Source organism: Saimiri boliviensis, chromosome Y, assembly GCF_048565385.1.
Source record: "Saimiri boliviensis isolate mSaiBol1 chromosome Y, mSaiBol1.pri, whole genome shotgun sequence".
Lineage (NCBI taxonomy): Eukaryota > Metazoa > Chordata > Mammalia > Primates > Cebidae > Saimiri > Saimiri boliviensis.
The window spans coordinates 17,394,609-17,414,462 of NC_133471.1; the positions used below are offsets into that span (position 1 = coordinate 17,394,609).

Consider the following 19,854-nt stretch of genomic DNA (forward strand, 5'->3'; position numbering starts at 1 on the left):
TCTTCCACCTGAAGCTATCAGAGCACATGATGACTTCTTAATATGGCGCATCTGAAGGAAAACTCTGAAATGTGGCTAGGTGCAGTGGCTCAGTCCTGTTGTCCCAGCAGGTTGGGAGGCTGAGGCAAGTGGATAACTTGAGGTCAGGAGGTTGAGGCCAGTCTGGCCCACGTGGTGGAACCATTTCTCAACTAAAAACACAAACATCAGAGGCCTGGTGCCTTGCCTCACACTTGTAATCCCAGCAGTTTGGGAGGCTGAGGTGGGTGAATCACCTGACGTCAGGAGTTCAAGACCATACTTAACAACATGGTGAAACGCCATCTCAAGTAAAAATACACAATTTAGCCAGCTGTAGTGCTGGGTGCCTGTAATCCCAGCTAGTCTACAGGCTGGGGTAGGAGAATCACTTGAATCCAGGAGGGAGACACTGCAGTGAGCTGAGATTGTGCCATTGTACTCCAGCCTCGGTGAAAGAGTGAGTCTCTCTCTCTTTCTCTCTCTCTCTCTCTCTCTCTCTCTCTCTCTATCTCTCTCTCTCTCTCTCTCTCTCTCTCTGTCTCTCTCTCTCTCTGTCTCTCTTTCTCCCTCTCTCTCGCTCTCTGTGTGTGTGTGTGTGTATACACACATATATATTTTATATACACACATATATAAACACACACATATATATGTGTATCTATATACATACACATATATATATAAACTATTGTGCCATGTTCATTGTTGCCAACTAAACGCTATCCTTTTCCACAAAAGCTTCTTGTCTTTAACAATAAATTTTTTTAACATTTCAGTAGAGCACACATCATATGAAGTCTATCATTTCAGCCATTTTTAAGAGTCCAATTCATTGATAGTAAGTTCATTGAAATAATTATGCAACCCTCATCATCTTCCACTTCCGGAATGTTTCCATCTTCCCAAGCAGAAACTGTCCACATTAAAAACCCAATTTCTGGGCTGGGCAAGAAGGCTGACACCTGTAACCCTAGCACTTTAGGAGGCCAAGGTGGGCAGATCGGGGGATCAACAGATCAAGACCAGTCTGGACACCAGGGTGAAACCCCATCTCTACCAAAATACAAAAATCAGATGAGCATGGTGGCACACAGCTGTAATTCCAAGCTACTTGGGAAGTTGAGGCAGAGGATTTCCTGAATCCAGGAGACAGAGGAAGCAGTGAGTCAAGATGGAGCCACTGTACTCCAGTCTGGGTGACAGAGGAAGACTGCACGTCAAAACAAAGAGAAAGAAAGAAAAGAGGAGAAACACCAATTCCCCATTGCACCTTCCTAGTCTCTGCCACTCAGAGTTCTACTTTTCGTCTCTGAAATCTTTGCCTGTTTTAGACATTTTAGATAAAGGAAGTCATATGCTATGTGACCTTTCATACCTGGCTTCTCTCCCTCAGCCTGATGTCTTCAAGGTTCATCCACACTGCCGCCTGTGTTTGATCCTCATCCCCTTTCCTGTATAGTATTCCACTGAGTGCACAGAGCACATTGTGTTTACCTGTTCATCCATGGATTGGACACCTGGGTTATTTCCATCTTTAGGCTGTGGTGAATCATGCTGCTATGTATGTGCGTGTAGCAGTATGCTGTGTTTTTCTCAGAAAGCCTGGAGAAATATGTTCACACATGACATTTTTTCCTTTGCAGGGATGTTGATGGATCTGGAAACCCTCATTCTCGACAAACTAGCACAGGAACAGAAATCCAAACACTGTATGTTCTCACTCGTAAGTGGGAGCTGAAAAATGAGAACACATGGACAGAGGGAGGGGCACATCACACTCTGGCACCTCTTAGGGTAACTGGTGACAGGAAGAGCATCGGGAGCAAATAGCTAAACCATGATGGCCTTAATACCTAGATGATAAGTTGGCTGCTGCAGCAAACCACCGTGACACACATTTACCTATGTAACCAAGCTGCATACTTGTCTGTGTTCCCCAGAGCTTAAAACACATTCTTTTTCAGATGAGGTTTCAGCCTTGTTGCCCAGGTGGAGTGCAGTGCTGTGATTCTGGCTCATGTCAACGTCCACCTCCCAGGTTCCAAGAGATTCTCCTGTCTCAGCCTCTCGAGTAGCTGGGATCAAAGGCATGCACCAGCATGCCAGGCTTATTTTCGTATTTTTAGTAGAGATTGAGTTTCTCCGTGTTAGTCAGTCTGGTCTTGAACTACACACACCTCGGCCTCCCAAAGTACTGGTATTGAAGGTGTGGGAACCACATTGGCCAAAATGAGGTTTTCAAAAAGTTTACATGGTACAAAGAAAAGATGTATAATTGCTTTTATTGTCATTAACTAGAGAGTAGGACAAAGAGTAATGGAGACACAAAAATGATCTGTGATTGTGACAGCTAGGTGGAAATGTGTCATTATTTGTTTCTTCAGCTTCTCCAGACCTGATGTGGCGGTTCAGCCCAGTAATCTCAGCACTTCGGGAGGCTGAGGCAGGTGAAGCACCTGAGGTCAAGAGTTTGAGTCCAGCCTGGCCAACATGATGAAACCCTGTCTCTACTAAAACACAAAAAATAGCTGGTCATGACTGGGCAGAGTGACTCACGCCTGCAATCCCTGCACTTTCAGAGATCAATGTGGACACATCACCAGAGGTCAGGAGTTGGAGACCACCTGGACAACATGGTGAAACCCAGTCTCTACTAAAAACTGACACTTAAGTTGGCCCAGTGTGGTGGTGTTTGCCTGTAATCTAAGCTACTTTGGAGGGTAAGGCAGGAGTGTCACCTGGACCCATGAGGTAGACATTGCAGTGAGCCAAGATCATACCATAGCACTCCAGCCTGGGAGAAAGAATGAGATTCACTATGAAAAGAAAAATACAATTTTTTTTCAAGTTTTCCAAAGTTGCTAATATTTCCATCATGAGCAATATTGGGGGTAGGGGAGAAATTATTCTGTCGTAACACAATATCTGACTGTCAATTCAGGAGTCAATGAGAAACATATTTCCCAATTTCACTTGTATCAACATCTGCAGTGTTTGCATTCATTTCTTTGTTGTCTGCCAGTGCTTCCGTCAAGGTATCAAGTGTTTTCTTCTTGAAAACACTTCCCTAGGGCTGCGTTCCATGGCTCATCCCTGTAATCCCAGCACTTTGGGAGACCGAGGTGGTTGGATAATAAGTCAGGAAGTCGAGACCAGCCTGGCCAACATGGTAAAACCCCATCTCTACTAAAAAAATAAATAAATTAGTCTGCTGTGGTGGCAGGTGCCTGTAGTCTCAGCTACTCATGAGGCTAAGGCAGGAGAATCGCTTGAACCCAGGAAGTAGAGAGTGCAGTGAGTCGAGTTGATGCCACTGCATTCCACACTGGGCAGCATAGTGAGACTCAAAAGAAAAAAAATAGAAAAGAAAACAGGATCCGAAGAGGCCCCAAGTCTGAAGTGGGTGCCTAATCCTCAGGGGAAAGAACCTCCTGCTTTAAAAATAATTATTATTAAAGTTGTAGGGTACACATGCAGAACGTGCAGGTTTATTACATAGGTGTATATGCGTCTCAGGTTTGTTGCCTTCATCACCCCATCATCTACTTTAGGGTTTTCTGCTACTGTTATCCCTCCCCAGCCCCCATCCCCTGCTATTCCTCCCCTAGAGCCAACCCCCTGCTGTCCATCCCCTAGTCCCCCATCCCCAAGCTATCCTTACCCTAACCCCCAACCCCTGCTGTCCCTCCTCTAGTCCCCACACCCTGCTATCCCTCCCATAAGCCCTAACACCCTGCTATTCCTCCCCTAGTCCCGTAACTGCCCTGCTGTCCCTCCCCTAGCCCCTAACTCCTGCTATTCGTCCCCTAGCTTCCACTCCCTGCTCTTTGTCCCCTACGTCCCCACCAACTGCTATTCCTGACCTACCCTCCAAACACCTGCCATTCTGGCCATAAGCATAAGCCCCACCCCCTGCTATTCCCCCCAGTGCACAGCCCCTGCCATCCCGCTCCAATTCCCATACTGTTGCGTCCCTTTCTTAGCCCCCACACCTGCGAGAAAGGCCACAGTGTGTGATGTTTCCCTCCCTGTGTCCATGTGTTCTTGTGGCTCAACACTCACTTATGAGTGAGAACATGCAGTGTTTGATTTTCTGTTCTTGTGTCAGATTGAATCCCATCCAAAAGTGGGTGAAGGATAGGAACAGACACTTCTAAAAAAAGACAATCAGGGGGCACAGACACTTCTAAAAAAACACAATCAGGGTAAAAAGCGTCCTGCCTGTAGACAAAGGAAAAGCTTCCCTCAGGGTCCTGATTAGAAATAACAGGGAACTGTGTCCCCTCTGAGGCAGTCTTTGCAGGGTAATGTATTACTGAGCCTAATAACCCTGTCAGAATGCTCCCAAGCCTGTGATAACTTCAGCCTGCCAGACACAAGTCCGCCATGCTCATCAAAAACTGTCCCAAGGCAGACATGGAAACTAACTTTTTAGAAATCCCTTCTGATTGCAGCGTGAAAGGCCCTTTGAGAAGACAACTGTCATTCTGGGGAGAAAAGCGTGTCTTTGGTGACAAAAATGTGTGTGGATGACAGATACTGGCCTGGAGGTTTCCAGAAAATTGAGACAGCTTTTTGGAAAGGGCTGGTAAGAGGGACATTTTCTGTACAGAGGAAAGGTACTCACAGGCTTCAGAGTATGCAAGCAGAAAACTTAAAGGAGGTAGAGATAAAAGTAGCTTCGACACCAGGCATGGTGGCTAAGGCCTGTAATCCCAGCACTTTGGGAGTCTGAGGAAGGAGGATCACCTGAGGCCATCAGTTCAATATCAGCCTGACCAACATGGAGAAACCCTATTTCTACTAAAAATACAAAATTAGCAATGCATGGTGTTATGTGCCTATAATCCCAGCTACTTGGGAGACTGAGGGAGGAGAATCCCTTGAACCCGGGAGGCAGAGGTTGCAGTGAGCTGAGATCAAGCCACCGCACTCCAACCTAAGCAACAAGCCAGACTTGTCTCAATAATAATAAGCATCATCATAATGGTCAGGAACAGTGTCTCACTTCTGTCATCACAGCACTTTGGTCGGCCAAGGAGAGAGGATTACCTGAGTTCAGGAGTTCGAGACCAGCATAGCCAACATGGAGAAACCTGCTGCTACTAAAAATATAAAATTATTCAGGCATGGTGGCACATTCCTGTAATTCCAACTACTCGGGAGGCTGAGGCAGGAGAATCATTTGAACCCAGTAGGGGGAGGCTGCAGTGAACCCAGCTGGTGCCACTGCACTCCAGCCTGGGTAACAAGAGCAAAATTTCTATCTAAAAAAACAAACAAAATCCATGGTGGGAAGCTTTAATCTGTGTAACCTAGAGATTTGCTGTGTGCACATTTGGTGGATTTTCTGTAATTTGGTGGAATTCCTATCTTTCATTTACATTTGCTGAAGGATCTTGTATCTGTAACACCCTTGCACTCAGGAAAATTCATAGAAAATGCATCCCCTAAGGGCAGGCATGTTGTCTTCCACTTGTAATCCCAGCTACTCTGGAGGCTGAGGGAGGAGAATCATCTGAACCTGGGAGGCAGAGGCTGCAGTGAGCTGACGTGGCACCACTGCTCTCCAGCCTGGTGACAGTGTGGCACTCCATCTCCAAAAATTATGAACACTAAAAAATTTCCCAAAATACATGTCTTCCCTTTTCAAAGTCTAGGGGACAGCCAGAGAAGAGCCATTACTCGGAATATATTATGTTTTGTTTTGTTTTGTTTTAGAGATGGAGTTTCAGTGTGCTGCCCACCTGGAGTTCAGTGGCTACAGCTCAGCTGACTGAAACCTCCACCTCCCAGGCTCAAGCAATTGTCCTGCCTCAGGCTGATGAGTACCTTGGACTACAGGCACCTGCCATTGGGACCGGACAATTTTTGTGTTTCTCATAGAGACTGGTTGTCACCATGTTGGTCAGGCTGGTCTCGAACTCCCTACATCAGGCGATACACCCACCTCAGCCTAACAAAGTTCCTGGATTAAAGGTGTGAGCCACCAAGCCCAGCCCAAAATTAAGGTTTTGAGCATAGACATTGAGGTACCTGTCCTACTCAACACTTACGAAATCTGCTACTCCTAGAAATAAGTAAATCTAACTTGAGGCCAGGAGTTCACGACCAACATGGCCCACATGGTGAAACCACAACTCTACTAACAACGCAAAACTGAGCCAGGCACGGTGGCCAGCAGCTGTCACCCATCTACTCCAGAGGCTGAGGCAGGAGAATCACTTGAACCTGAGGGTGGAGGTTGCAGTGAGGTGAGATCATGCCGCTGCACACCAGCTTGGGCAACAAGAGCAAAATTCCATCTCAGAATAATAATAATAATAATAATAATAATAATAATAATAATAATAATAATATAAAATAATAATAATAAAACAACATGGCTGGGTGTGGTGACTCTCACGTGTAATTCCAGCACTTAGAGAGGTTCAGGCGGGCAGATCACAAGATCAGGAGACCCAGACCAACCTGGCCAACATGGTGAAGCTTGTCTCTACTAAAAATACAAAAATTAACTGTGTATGATGGTAGGCACCTGTAATCTCAGCTACATGAGAGGCTGAGGCAGGAGAATCACTTGAAACCCAGGAAGCTGAGGTTGTCATGAGCCGAGATCTCACCACTGCACTCTAGTCTGGGCTTAAAAAGACCTATACCCTATATCCAAAAATATATATATAATAAATTTTTAAAAAAATAATTATGTCATGTGCTGGGAATATTCTCTCACACCTTGAGTGACACAGAGTGAGAATATCACAGCAAATTCATTAATTAAATAGGAATGAATCAACAGGTAGATCTAAAGTTTCTTCTCAAAAAATGAATAAAGTTATTGAAATAAAACAAGAATGAATCACCACCTACATCTGTTGTTTCTTCTAAAAAATTAAAGCAAATTAATTAATTAAAGTAAGAATGAAGAATCCTTAGATCCACTTTTTTTCGGACAAAATTAATACAATTAATTAAACAAGTAAGAATGAGCAACTAGATGCATCATATCTTCTCAAAAACGTAAATAAAATAAATTAATTAAATGAAGTGAGAATGAATCTCTACCTAGATCTATGATTTCCTCTCAAAAAATAAATAAAATTAACTTAATTAAACAAGAATGAATCTGCACTTAGAACTATAACTTCTTCTAAAAAGTAAAATTAATTAATTAAATAAAAGAAGAATGAATCAATACATAGATGTAGTTTCTTTTCAAAAGGAAAATACAATTAGTTAAACTAAGAATGGGTCTGTACATAGATCCATCATTTCTTCTCAAAAACATAACACTGATTAATTAAGTAAAACAAGAATTAATCAGCACCAAATTCCATAGTTTCTTCACAAAAAAAATAAAATTAATTAAATAAAGTAAGAATAATCAATCCATAGATCCATAGTTTCTTCTCAAAAAGTAAATAAAAGTAATTAATTAAAGTAAAAATGAATCCAGACATAGATCCATCATTTCTTCTCAAATATAAAGAACATTAATTAATTAAATAAGGTGAGAAAGAATCCATACACAGACCTTCGTTTCTTCTCAAAAAAAAAAAAAAAAAAAAAAGGATAAAATTAAATAAATAAAGAAAGAATGAGAGAAAAAATACATCCAGAGCTTCTCAAAAAAATAAATAAATATATAAATAAAAATTAAAAAATAATATAAAACAACGAATCAAATAAACCAAGAAGGAATCAACACCTAGATCCATAGTTTCTTCCACGCTGCAGACTTTGGAGAAAAGAATGAAATACTCTCTGGCAGATCTGGGGATATGTCATCTCCAGGGTTTAGTAGGGCCCTGTGATCATGGCACGAAGGGTCTTCGTGGGACAGGTGCCTCTCGTGATCAAAATCCTTCCCCATGGCTCCGGAGTGCAAAGGTGAGGTGAGGAGCTGGCCACCTGGCCAGACTGTGCCCAGCCCTCCAACAGCAGGGAAGGAGGAGAAGAGCCCAGCTTTGGTGCATTTGGAGTTAGTTACCAAGGAAACCGAGGGACCACAAGCCTGAGAGGCTTGGGGATGGCCTCTCCGCCCAGGCACGTGGAGACCCATATTAATAAGTAGCAGCCGGGCACAGTCTGGCACCCCCTTAGACAGATACACGCAGAAACGGGGTTCCCAATGATGGCTCCTTGCAGCTGACATCTGCCTCAGTTCCCATTTCGATCTGGGTCATCCTGACTTCAGGAAAGGGAGAGATGGTTATGTGCTTAGACATGCTCCGATAAACACATGGCTTTCCGATCTTTGAGAAAAGGCAGCATTTCTGACCTGAGGCAGAGGCTTTGAAAGCAGAGGGTCTTGGAAGCTACCTTCCAGGAAGCTGTTAGGTGGCATTAGTTTCTGGCATCACCACACTGCTCTGTCCAGACTGACCTCCTGGGGGGTCCCCAGGAGGAAGGGCACCATGACTCAGTTTCCCCAGCGGCTCCCAACCACTCTTTGGGATGTCTGTTTGTGAGAAGGAGAACATCTGTGTTGGAAATTGATGCTCGTTGTCGGAAAGATAAATCAGAACTGAGACAAAGGATCTTTCAGCAATGCAAGTTTTGCTTCCTGGGCTGCGGTTAGGGGAACCTCACTAGCCATCATGCCACAAGAGTAAAATGAACAAAGGAAAACACACACATTTATCCCTGATGCATGTGGGGTCATCCTTGCTGCTGTGTCTGATCTCCCTTGGCTGGAGCCAGACCTCATCATCTAACTAGAACACAATTGGCTAACAAGTTAAAACTTCTCTGAACAGCTAAAAGCAATGTAGAGCTGGGACACGCCTGTGGTCAAGTCCAGCACAGATATCTTGGTTAAAGTACAAGGCCATAGAGCGTAGTATGTGCTTGTAAGCACACCATGTCTAACAGGTATATAGGATAGGGCTTCACAAAGTTATGAGCAAACTTGTTCTTTAAGAAGAAAGGAACTTTAGAAAAGAAGTTTTCTACTTCCCACAATCTGTCCGTATGTGATGCACTTTGTGGGTCTCTCCTCCGTGGCCCTGCTGCTAGCCTTCTCCCTGGACAGGTTGTATGCTGGCTTATAATTTTTCATCTCTCACCCCGCTCCTATCTTCCCAACTTCTGAGACTCCACTGTCTATTATTTTATTCTCTGTGCCCTTTGGTATCATAGTGCAGTTTCTTCTCGTAAATGAGAACATGGCAATATTTTTCTTTCTGTTTCTGAGTTACACTGCTTAGGACAGTCTCCTGCAGCTCCATCCAACTTGCTGCAAAAGGTATTATTTTCTTATTTTACATGACTGCATACTATTATATGGTGTGTATAAAATCCATTTCTTTTCTTTTCTTTCCTTTTCTTTTCCTTCTTTCTTTTTTTAAAGGTAGAGACAGGGTGTCAGTTTGTCACCCAGGCTGGTGTACAGTTGTGTGATATCAGCTCACTGCAATCTCCACTACCAGGGTTCAAGTTCAAGCTATTCTTCTGTCTCAGCATCTTGAGTAGCTGTAAATACAGGCACCTGCTACATCGCCTGTCTGATTTTTTGGTTTTTTGTTTTGTTTTGTTTTTTATATGCTATTAGAATTGGGGTTTCACCATGTTGGCTAGGCTAGTCTCTCAAAACCCTGACTTCAGGGGATCCACAAGCCTTGGCCTCCCAAAGTGCTGGGATTATAGGTGTGAGCCACCTCACCCAGACTATTTTTTGTATTTTTACTAGAGACAGGGTTTGACCATGTTGTCCAGAATGGTCTTGAACTCCTGACCTCCAGGTATCTGCCCATATCAGCCTCCCAAAGTGCTGAGATTATAGGCATGAGCCACCGCACCCAGCCTATTTTTTTGTATTCATAAAGACAGGATTTCCCCATGTTGCCCAGGCTGGTCTCGACCTCAGGTGATCCACCTGCCTTAGCCTTGCACATTGCTGGGATGACATGTGTGAGCCACCACATCCCCCGCACACACACCTTTCTTTTTTCTTTTTAATGTGCTTGTTAAATTGTCCGACAATGCTCCTGGTTCTTCTGTGAACTGATGATATCGATGAGAAGGAATTTAGAGAGCAAGCCGGGTTGTCCTGTCTGAGGAAGCCATGTCTGGGTGGCCAGGGATGTCAATCTCTTGTTGGAAGGCAGAACATTCCAGGTTTCCAGTGTCCAAGATGTGCTCAGAATCCAGAAAGACAAGCAAATATCGGCTCTGGAGAGTTCCAGCTCTGAAGGGAACCAGGCTGCCTCCAACTACCCCGAATCATCTGAGAGAGGAGGAGGCAAAGCTGAGCTGGTAATCTGCAGAGATGGAAGCTACTGAGTCACTCACATTTGCAAATTGCATTACTGGAAAGGAAATTACTCTGGGGATGGAATTACAGATACATATCTGCTAATAGCACTCATTAACTGGTAATGTTTATCTGTCAGTTTGAAAGCAGTTTGAAAGCTGATATGAACAGCATCCATCTTGCTGGAGAATAAACAACGTTTACAGGGAGTAAAACGGGGTACATGCTGAGTTGACTTGCCGGGTAACCTATTAACCCCGTTTGGGTTGAAAACACTCCCTGACTGGGAAGAGTAGAGACAGGTCTGTGTCCCCTGAACTCAGAGAAGCTGAAGAAAAACATTCAGGGAAAAATGCATTATGAGAAAATCCTAACGCTTCTATTAATGGGTGCCCCAGAGAACGCTCCACACATGGATTTTTGCTTGTTTTTTATTATTAATATACATTAAGTTCTGGGGTACGTATGCAGGACATGCAGGTTTGTAACATATTTATACACTCGGCATGGTACTTTGCTGCATTCATCACCCCGACTGTCTACATTAGATATTTCTCCTAATGCTATGCCTCCCCTAGCCCCATCACACCCTGCTATCACTCCCCTCACCCCCACCCTCTGATGGGCCACAGTGTGTGTTTTTCCCCTCCCTGTGTCCATATGTTCTCATTGTTCAACTCCCACTTATGAGTGAGAACATACAGTGTTTGGTTTTCTCTTCCCATGTCAGTTTGCTGAGACTGATGGTTTCCAGCTTCACCCATGTCCCTGCAAAGGACATGAACTCATCCTTTTTTATGGCTGCATAGTATTCCCTGATGCATATGAGCTACATATTCTTTATCCAGATTATCAGTGATGGGCAGTTGGATGAGTTCCTAGTCTTCCTTATTGTAAACAGTGTTGCATACCTTTATAGGGAAACAAAATAAAGCCCAGATAACCAAGACAGCACTAAAAAAATAAAAAAATAAAAAATTAAAAAAAAAAAAAAACAAAGCTGAGGGATGTACGCTACCAGACTTCAAAATATACTACAATGCTACAGTAATCAAAACAGCACGGTACTGGTGCCAAAACAGCCATATAGACCAATGGAACAGAACAGAGGCCTCAGAACTAACATCACACATCTACAACCATCTGCACTTGTTTTTATGCAATTCACTTTCGATAATAAGTATCATCAGAAGTCCAAGAAAGGATGGATTTTATTACCCAGTTGATACCAGTTGGGTGCATTGGGCATCCTGTTTAGCCAAATTGATGCTCTCTATAAGGAGAGTCGATTGCCTGTCAATGAAAGGATCAGTCACAAGGTGAAAAGCAAGAAAGGCAGAGAAAAACAACCAGGCTGACAAAATTGCCATGGAGTTTGTGTCTACAATCCCAGCTACTTCACAGGCTGAGGCAGGATAATCGTTTGAACCAGGGAAGCAGAGGTTGCAATGAGCTGAGATCCTGCCATTGTACTCCAGCCTGGGCGAAAGAGTCAGACTCCATCTCAAATATATATATATATATATATATATTATATGTATGTATATATGCACACATATATTTATATATTTAATGTTGGGCAGTGTTCATTGTTGCCAGCTAAATGTTATCCTTTTCCACAGAAGAAAGCTTCTTTTCCTATCAACAGCAATATAATTTTTTATCATTGTGGTAGAGCACACATAATATGGCCTCTATGATTTCAGCTATTTTAGAGAGTGCAATTCACTGGTAATAAGTACATTCAAATAATTATGCAACCATCATCACCATCCGCCTCCAGAATGTTTCCATCTTCCCAAACAGAAACGGTCCACATTAAGCACCAATTTCTGTGGGAGGCAAGGAGGCTCACTCCTGTAACCCCAGCATTTTGGGAGGCCAAGTCCGGCAGATCTGGAAGTCAAGAGATCAAGACCATTCTGGCCAAAAGGGTGAAACCCTGTCTCTACTAAAATGGAAAAATCAGCTGAGCTTGGTGGCACTCACTTGTAAGTCCAAGCTGCTTGGGAGGCTGACACAGACAATTGCCTGAACCTGGGAGTTAGAGGCTGCAGTGAGCCAAGATGGAGCCACTGTACTCCAATCTGACTGACAGAGAAAGACTGCATGTCAAACAAAGAGAAAGAAAGAAAAGAAGAGAAACACCAGTTCCCCATTCCACATTCCTAGTCTCTGCCACTCAGTTCTAGTTTCTGTCTCTGAAATCTGTGCCTGTTCTAGACATATTAGATAAATGAAGTCATACGCTATGTGGTCTTTCATGCCTGGCTTCTCTCACTCAGCCTGATGTCTTCAAGGTTCATCCACACTGCCGCCTGTGTTTAAGCCTCATCCCTTTTTCTGGCTGTATAGTATTCCACTGAGTGCACAGAGCACATTCTGTTTACACGCTCATCCATAGATTGGACACCTGTGTTTTTTCCATCTTTGGGCTGTTGTGAATCATGCTGCTATGTATGTGAGTATAGCTGTATGCTCTGTTTTTCTAGGAAAGCCTTTAGAAATATGTTCATACATGACATCATGTCTTTTGTGGGGACGTTGATGGATCTGGAAACCCTCATTCTTGGCAAACTAACACAGGAACAGAAATCCAAACACTGCATGTTCTCACTCCTAAGTGGGAGCTGAAAGATGAGAACACATGGACACAGGGAGGGGAACATCGCACACCAGCACCTCTCAGTGTGAGTGGTGGGAGGAAGAGCATCAGGAGCAATAGATCAAGCATGGTGGCCTTAATACCTAGGTGATGGTTTGTCTGTTTCAGCAAAGCACCGAGAAAGACATTTACCTATGTAACCAAGCTGCACACTTGTTCATGTTCCCCAGAGCTTAAAACACATTCTTTTTTAGATGGGGTTTCAGGCTTGCTGCCCAGGTGGAGTGCCTTGCTGTATCTTGGCTCAACTCAACGTCCACCTTGCAGGTTTCAAGTGACTCTCCTGCCTCAGCATCTTGAGTAGCTGGGATCACAGGCATGCACCAGCACATCTGGCCAAATTTTGTATTTTTAGTAGAGATTGGGTTTCTCCGTGTTGGTCAGTCTGGTCTTGAACTACAGATCTCAGGTGATCTGCCCAGCTCGGCCTCCCAAAGTGCTGGGATTGAACGTGTGGGCACCACACTGGCCAGATAAGATTTTCAGAAAGTTTACATAGTACAAAGAAAAGATGTCTAATTGTTTTTATTAGACCGATGGTAGAGTCAAGCACTTTCTCTAATAAGGCATTGGGACCCATGTGAAATCGCTAGACTGAATTGCATGTAGGATTCGAGGAAGAAGGCCAGTCAGCTGCATTCACTTTGTGGGGTGGCCAATGTGCCTGAGCCACCTGCCCCTGACACTCCCATCCATAGGGGACAGTTGACGGTTTGCTGTCTTCCCTGGGAAAAGCTCTTCCCCTACCACCAGTTTAAATAAGAGCAGCCCCGAAACTGGTCCTGGGATTTACTTACAATCTTCTCATTATGTAGTTACCTCCTAGGAAAATCATGGCAAGACCCTTTCCTCACTTTTTTCTTTTGCATTAAATTGGGGCAAGACCTTTTCTGATGTCCTGGTACCAGGCAAGTCCCTAGACATTTCCCAGTCTGAGCTGCCCTGAGTGTACACACCAATCTGCTGCTTGACCCCCACTGTCAGGTTACTCTACTGTGCAGCAGTGTCCTTTGACCAGCATATGGTAGCAGAGAGGCCAGCCTGCGGGAACAAAGAGTTCCCGCTGTTTACCGAGTAAGTTGTGGAGAAAACCTGTTTCTCCTGCATGGTGAGTCATGGGGATGGCAGTCAGAGTAGGTCAACACTCTCACTCAAGAGCCTCAGCTGCCTGCATGGGAGCAAGGGCAAAACTGGGCTATAGATTTTCAAAGCTCAACTGCTGACACCCAGCAGGAGGTCTGTAATGCATATGGAAGGCAACACAAAAACTGCAAGAACTTTGACCATCAAATCCTCTTCCCTGAGACAACACAGCTCTTCTCACAGAAGCTGTGGTGACCAGAGTCCATATGGCACAAGAAGGTTAGCACTCTATTAGAGTGCCTCTCCAAGGTGGATGCTCGTGTAAGAACTGTTTTATCTAGGAATGGAGAGGAAAGTTCTCCACCCACCACTGAAATCCCCCTCCCCCTCTGTGGCAGAGACAACTCCTTGTCCTGTGCAGAGACACAGATGTTCCTTTGTACCAGCCACTCACTCCAGAAGGAAGGCTGTTACGTTTTGTCCTCCTGTGTGAGGCTTGTAACACATGCTCTGCCACTTTGGGTTCCTTCTCTTTACATTATTAGCATTGTGCAAAGTATGCTGGAAAAAAAAAAAAAAAAAAAAAAAAAAGCATGCCACAGAAAATAAAAGGGCCCTGGGCCCCAGAAACAATATACAGTGCCATTTATTAGCAAGGAGAGATCCTCACTAGAGTTGGCAAGGAACAAAATGCACTCACAATGGTGTTAGTTACAAACAATCTTCACTCCTGACCTAATAAAGATTCTTGGAGAAAAGCTTAATCCATCTGAAGATGTAAACATCAACAACAGTGTTCATATCCTGGGTCATCAAGGGACAGAGAGTCCATGCATGGACTGGCTGGCATTCTTGTATTTCATGGATCCACCCCCATTCCCCTCACCTCTGCATGTCTGTGTTTTCCCTTAGTCACCTATGCCTGAAGAAATAGAAATTTTAAAATGGTGCATCCCAAATGCCTTCCCACATGTGTCTGTATCCTTTCTCACAGTCCCTCCACACACCTCACATGCCCATTTCTTATCATGTTGCTGGGACCAGAGTGGATGACTGTCCCATGAAATCACCAGAGAGGTGATTATGCATTCACCTATACAAGAAGAACATGTGAATTCAACACATAAGTGAACTTCTAGATTTCCATCATCCTCTTCTAGCTTAATGTGTCTTATGATACCCCAAGCAAAGGATTTTGGAGGTGCCTTTTCCAAGAAAACTGGGCCCTGGATAACTTAGTGCCCATTATCCCCTTTCCTTGAACTAATGCTGCTTCTGTAGCACAAAGCAAGCCTCCAGCTTCACTGTCTTCTATTTATTTTGCCTCCCCAACTCTGTCCTCTAGGAAGAATCTCAAAATGCGCCACACCCATTCAATCTACAACTTCAGAGGCCCGGCTCCACTGCAGACGATGCAGAGAATGAAGCACATGGATTGATCAACCCATTATGACACTGGAATCCAGTGGATGCACATGCACACACACACACACACACACACACACACACCAATAGACACAGCGACACAAGACACTACCCCTTCCCCAGACACACACAGAGTCACACATCCTTGACAGTGTTTATTTTCACTCCATAAAATCCAAGTTTACCCCCTCTTCCTGTCTGCATTCTTTTATGACAGGATCTGTCTTTCTTTCATTTCCTGTGCATAGGACCATGTGGATTACTGACATCTGAATAATGTAGTAACTTTTCAGGAGTTCTGCTGTTTCAGGTGAAGTCCGGTGCACCACCATATTCCACTCGAAATCTGGGAGTCCCCTAGAGAAACACAACTGCATGTCAAAATGCATTTCCTCTGAGCAATAGTTTTAAATGTTTTAATTCTAGGGCCTGCCCAGAAAAAACTACCCCTTCCCCATTTGTGATCTCCTAAACATCATCCTACCATATGTTACAAACTGTTCTCTGTCACACCTGCCCCACTGCCAGCATTTTCTCTCTGTGACCAAAGTCAGCTAACAAGACGCATAGTCCTGTAAAAGCACACAGAAATCTGATCGGGCTACAGTAGAAGAACATCAGTCGAAACACTCATTGTGGTTTGTGGCAAGGAGGCATATCCAGGGAGCCCAATCTTAAGGGGCTGGTAGGATGACTGCCGGTGGAGTTGGCAGCCATGGAAACAAGTGCCACAAACTGAAGTTAATGATTCAGCCTCGCTTCTCAGTGAGTCTGGACACGGACTCTGCTTCCCTGGGCTTAAGACTCCCCAGCTCTAACCTGCCGAGCGGTGCAGTCTCTGATGTGCCTCTTTCAGCCCAAATGCCCTGAATGTACTGGATTCTGTCACTCTCTATCTCCCTGTTGAGGAATTTCTACGTTTCCGAATGGAGCATCCATCCAGGCTCCCTGCATAGAGGTGTGTCCACCTCCTCATCCTGAGGATCAGTCAGCTCTAGCTTCAGCTGAACGGCTCACCTGAAATCTCTGTTCCCTTTTCAAGTGGCTCCATCGTCATGCAGTATTGCAGGGGATTGTGCCACAGGTCCTTACTTATTATCTATCAGAGGAATCAATTGGGAAAGGCCTCATCAGGGCTCAGACTGGTGAGCCAAGCAGCTGGGAACACACCAGAGTCATTCCTGATGTTTCCCAGGGAGGACCCATCTCAGCGATCCTGTTAGATCCTGCGAAGTTGTGGTCAGAAAACCAGTTGAAGAAGTTGGGGCTGCTGTTGTGTCTGCGGCAATAGGCCTCACGTTCATAACCCTGATATCACTGAATTGGAGTGTAATGAGAAGGCCTGTATTCTACAGAGAGGGGATTTGGCTGGAAGTGGGCTTGATCTGCCCACCCACCACCTTCCTTTCGCCCACATTGGCAATGATCCACCCACCCACCACCTTCCTTCCACTGCCCCTCCTGGGAGGCCACCAGTCACCTGTGAGGTTCTCGAGATACTCCTTGGTAACCACTTTATTCCGGAAGTAGGGGTTGCTCAGAAAGAACAACATGATCTTGCAGACATGAACAGGATGCTTTGTTTCTTTCACCTGTCAGGACAAGGTAGAGAAAGCTTAAGTATCTTTTCAAGTGAGGTGCCCACTGTTGCTGACAGCAAGGAGTTGCTTCCCTTCCCCCTCCCCACTCAACCTTCTGGCCTCAGTCTTCACGGCCTCACCTCCAAGTTGATCATGTAGCTAAGCATGTCTTCATCTCGGTCAGTGATCAGGGCTGACATCTGGGGATGGTTCGCAATCTGACTTAGGTCAAAGAGCATTTGCATGGATGGAAGGAAGAGCTACACGCAACAGGGAAGCAGGTCTAAGAGCCAGAAGGAAGAGGAAGACGCTCTAAGGCTGGGGTACGGGATTTCTGAGATCTGCTTGAGTGTGTGACCTTCGTTTCTCCACCCCCTCCCACGAATTAAGGCTTCGTGGGTTCACGGAGTGTGTATAATTCTGAGGCTGACTGGGGCAACCTGCAGAGGGCTGCTGCTGTCTCAGGAGTGGCAGAAGCAGCTTATACCCGAAAATGCCCTGTCCCAGATCTGACTGGCAAGGGGGAGCAACCGCACTCCCTTCTCAATAGCTCGATTGTCAGAAAAAACTCTCTGGCGAGAAGTCGCTTCTGCTCTTCAAAAAGACGACTCAAACTCCTGCTGCTCGGCATCAGGAAGGGTCTCTGTGCCACAGGCCGGAGAGCAGGACCCGCGACCGCTCCGGCTTTCCACAGCCAGACTTTGACGCCGCAACTCGCAACTCGCAACTCGCAACTGGCACCTCACCGTGGTTTCCAGAATAGTCATATCTCCGCTGAGCTGCCCGTAAGTGACTTACAGTTCCCCTAGGGCATCTTTCAAGTGGACAAACAGAAAAAGTGTTGAAAAGGATACCGCATTGGCCCAGAAGCCGAGGATGCCCCTGATGATGGCGCCTCTGCGGTCCACGTGGGGCTTGCGCCTGAGCTCCAGCTTTTCCGTCTGCTGAGAAAAGGCCCTCCTGGCTCGAGCATTAGCAGGCTCCAGCTCCGGCTGAACCGCCCGCAGCCCCTCCAGTGCAGACGCTGGCGTCATGGGCCCAGGCCCCGGCTGTGCCCGTTTGTCCTGCTGCTCCCGCTCCACATCGGCTTCCTCCTCGGCCACCACTTCCACTTCCGCCATTATGTCGTCGTCCACCAGCAGCGCCTCCTCCTCCTCCCTCAAGGCCTCCTCGTTGCTCTCCTGCGCTCGCGGGAGCCTGCGGGTGGCTTGGCGGACCCCCAGGGCGCATGCGCCGGACTTCAAGGGCGAACTGCCTCCAAAGGCTGTCTGAGCGCGACGCAGACCGCAGGCCTCCCCCAGCGGCCAGTCAGTGCGAGGGTCCCTGGAGGCCACGCCCCCCGGCTGGCCTGCAGCCCCAGCCTCCTCGGGCAAGCCTCCGTGAGAAGCCCTGGGAGCTTGCGGCAGGCGGCGCTGGGTGCGGGCACACGCGGGCTGCCTGCCCTTTGGAATTGTGCGCATGGAAGCGCTGTGCCCTGACTGTCATCATGAGTGTGGCAGGCCATTGACCCACAGGGAACACATGAAGCATCTGAGTTCAGTCGGCAGGCCAGGTAGACGGTACTGAGTGTTCCAAGATCAAGATCGAGAGGAGAGAGAGGGGCACCAGCGCTGTCTGCTGGGGCGAGGGCTGCGGAGAGGCTTGAGGAAGTGGGCGGGGCAGGCGCCTGGGAGGACAGTTGCCTAGTATCTTGCTGGAGTGGAATTTGTCCGCTCCGGCGGTGGAAACTCTCGCTCGGACTCTTGCAGGTCTACGCACAGACAGGCTCCGAGTACCTTGCTTCCTCCCTGAGGATGCTGGACGCCCAGGAGCATTCCAAAGGACCTCGCGTCCAGTGCCCTGGACACACCTTGTGGACCCAGAGGCTACCGCAAGTGCAGCAGCGGCCGTGGTGCCTGCTGGCTGGGCTCTGTAAGACCAGGGCCTCCGCGTCCTGCTCCTGGGCTCCTGTGCGCAGCTGACCCTGTTGGGGACCTGGGCCCCACGGCAAGTGCCGAGGGCAGTGAGCCCGGTGGGACTCCCCAGGAACCCTGGGTCCACGTAGGCGCTGCCCGGGGTTCTCAGCATGGGAGGCCCGCGGGCCTCGTGGGGAGTCCAGGGCTGCCGGGGTCTTGGAGTGGATGCCACAGGGCATGGTCTGTGAGAGCCCCCAGGAGGGGCCGAGTTCAAGCTGTAGGCTCTGCAAGGGAGGGCGGCTGGGGCGAAGTGCTAGGAAGCAGCCTTGCAGCAGGAGGCAGTGCTGGTGGTGGACGACATAACTGTGGACGTGGACGGGGTGGCCGAGGAGGAGGCTGACACCGAGGAGCAGCAGCACGTGGACCAGCGGGCCCAGCGCCCTGGCCCCAGCAAGCCCTGGCCGGTACGAACTCGCCGGAGGTCCTTCACTTGGAGCTGGGCTCCGTTTATGCCCCACATGGCAGGGCATCTCCGGCTTCTGGGGAGATCCGTATCCTTGCAGGTTCTCTGGACTTGGGTTCATGGGACGCGGGGCTGCCCTCCCCTGCAAGGCAGGCACCAGCTCCCCAGACACGCTTTCCTCGCTTTTGCTGACCCTGCCCAAAAAGGGGTGTAGTAGGCCCTGAGCATATATAACCTCCGTCGCACCCACAAGAGCCCCATGGGGAGCATCAGTCGTGGCCCTGAGGCCCCTTCTACCTACAGCGGTTTCCTCATGGGGAGTCATCCACCCCTCAGGGAGTTCGGGAGAGGAGAACACCGTACACTCAGAGAGCAGCTGACCCTACTCAGCAGCCAGCACACAAGGGCCTCGTTCGGCTCCAGAATCCCGAGGAAGCAGCCGCCTCAGACCACCCAGGCCACCCCCT

The 19,854-nt window shown here is 46.9% G+C and overlaps 1 protein-coding gene and 1 pseudogene across 1 annotated transcript in view; both read right to left on the bottom strand.

Moving 5' to 3' along the window:
- Positions 1-19,854, bottom strand: part of LOC141582964 (uncharacterized) — an 815,156-nt gene that overhangs the window by 681,322 nt on the left and 113,980 nt on the right. The gene's annotated exons all lie outside the window — the stretch shown is intronic.
- LOC141583036 (testis-specific Y-encoded protein 3-like) lies at positions 15,756-18,489 on the bottom strand (annotated as a pseudogene).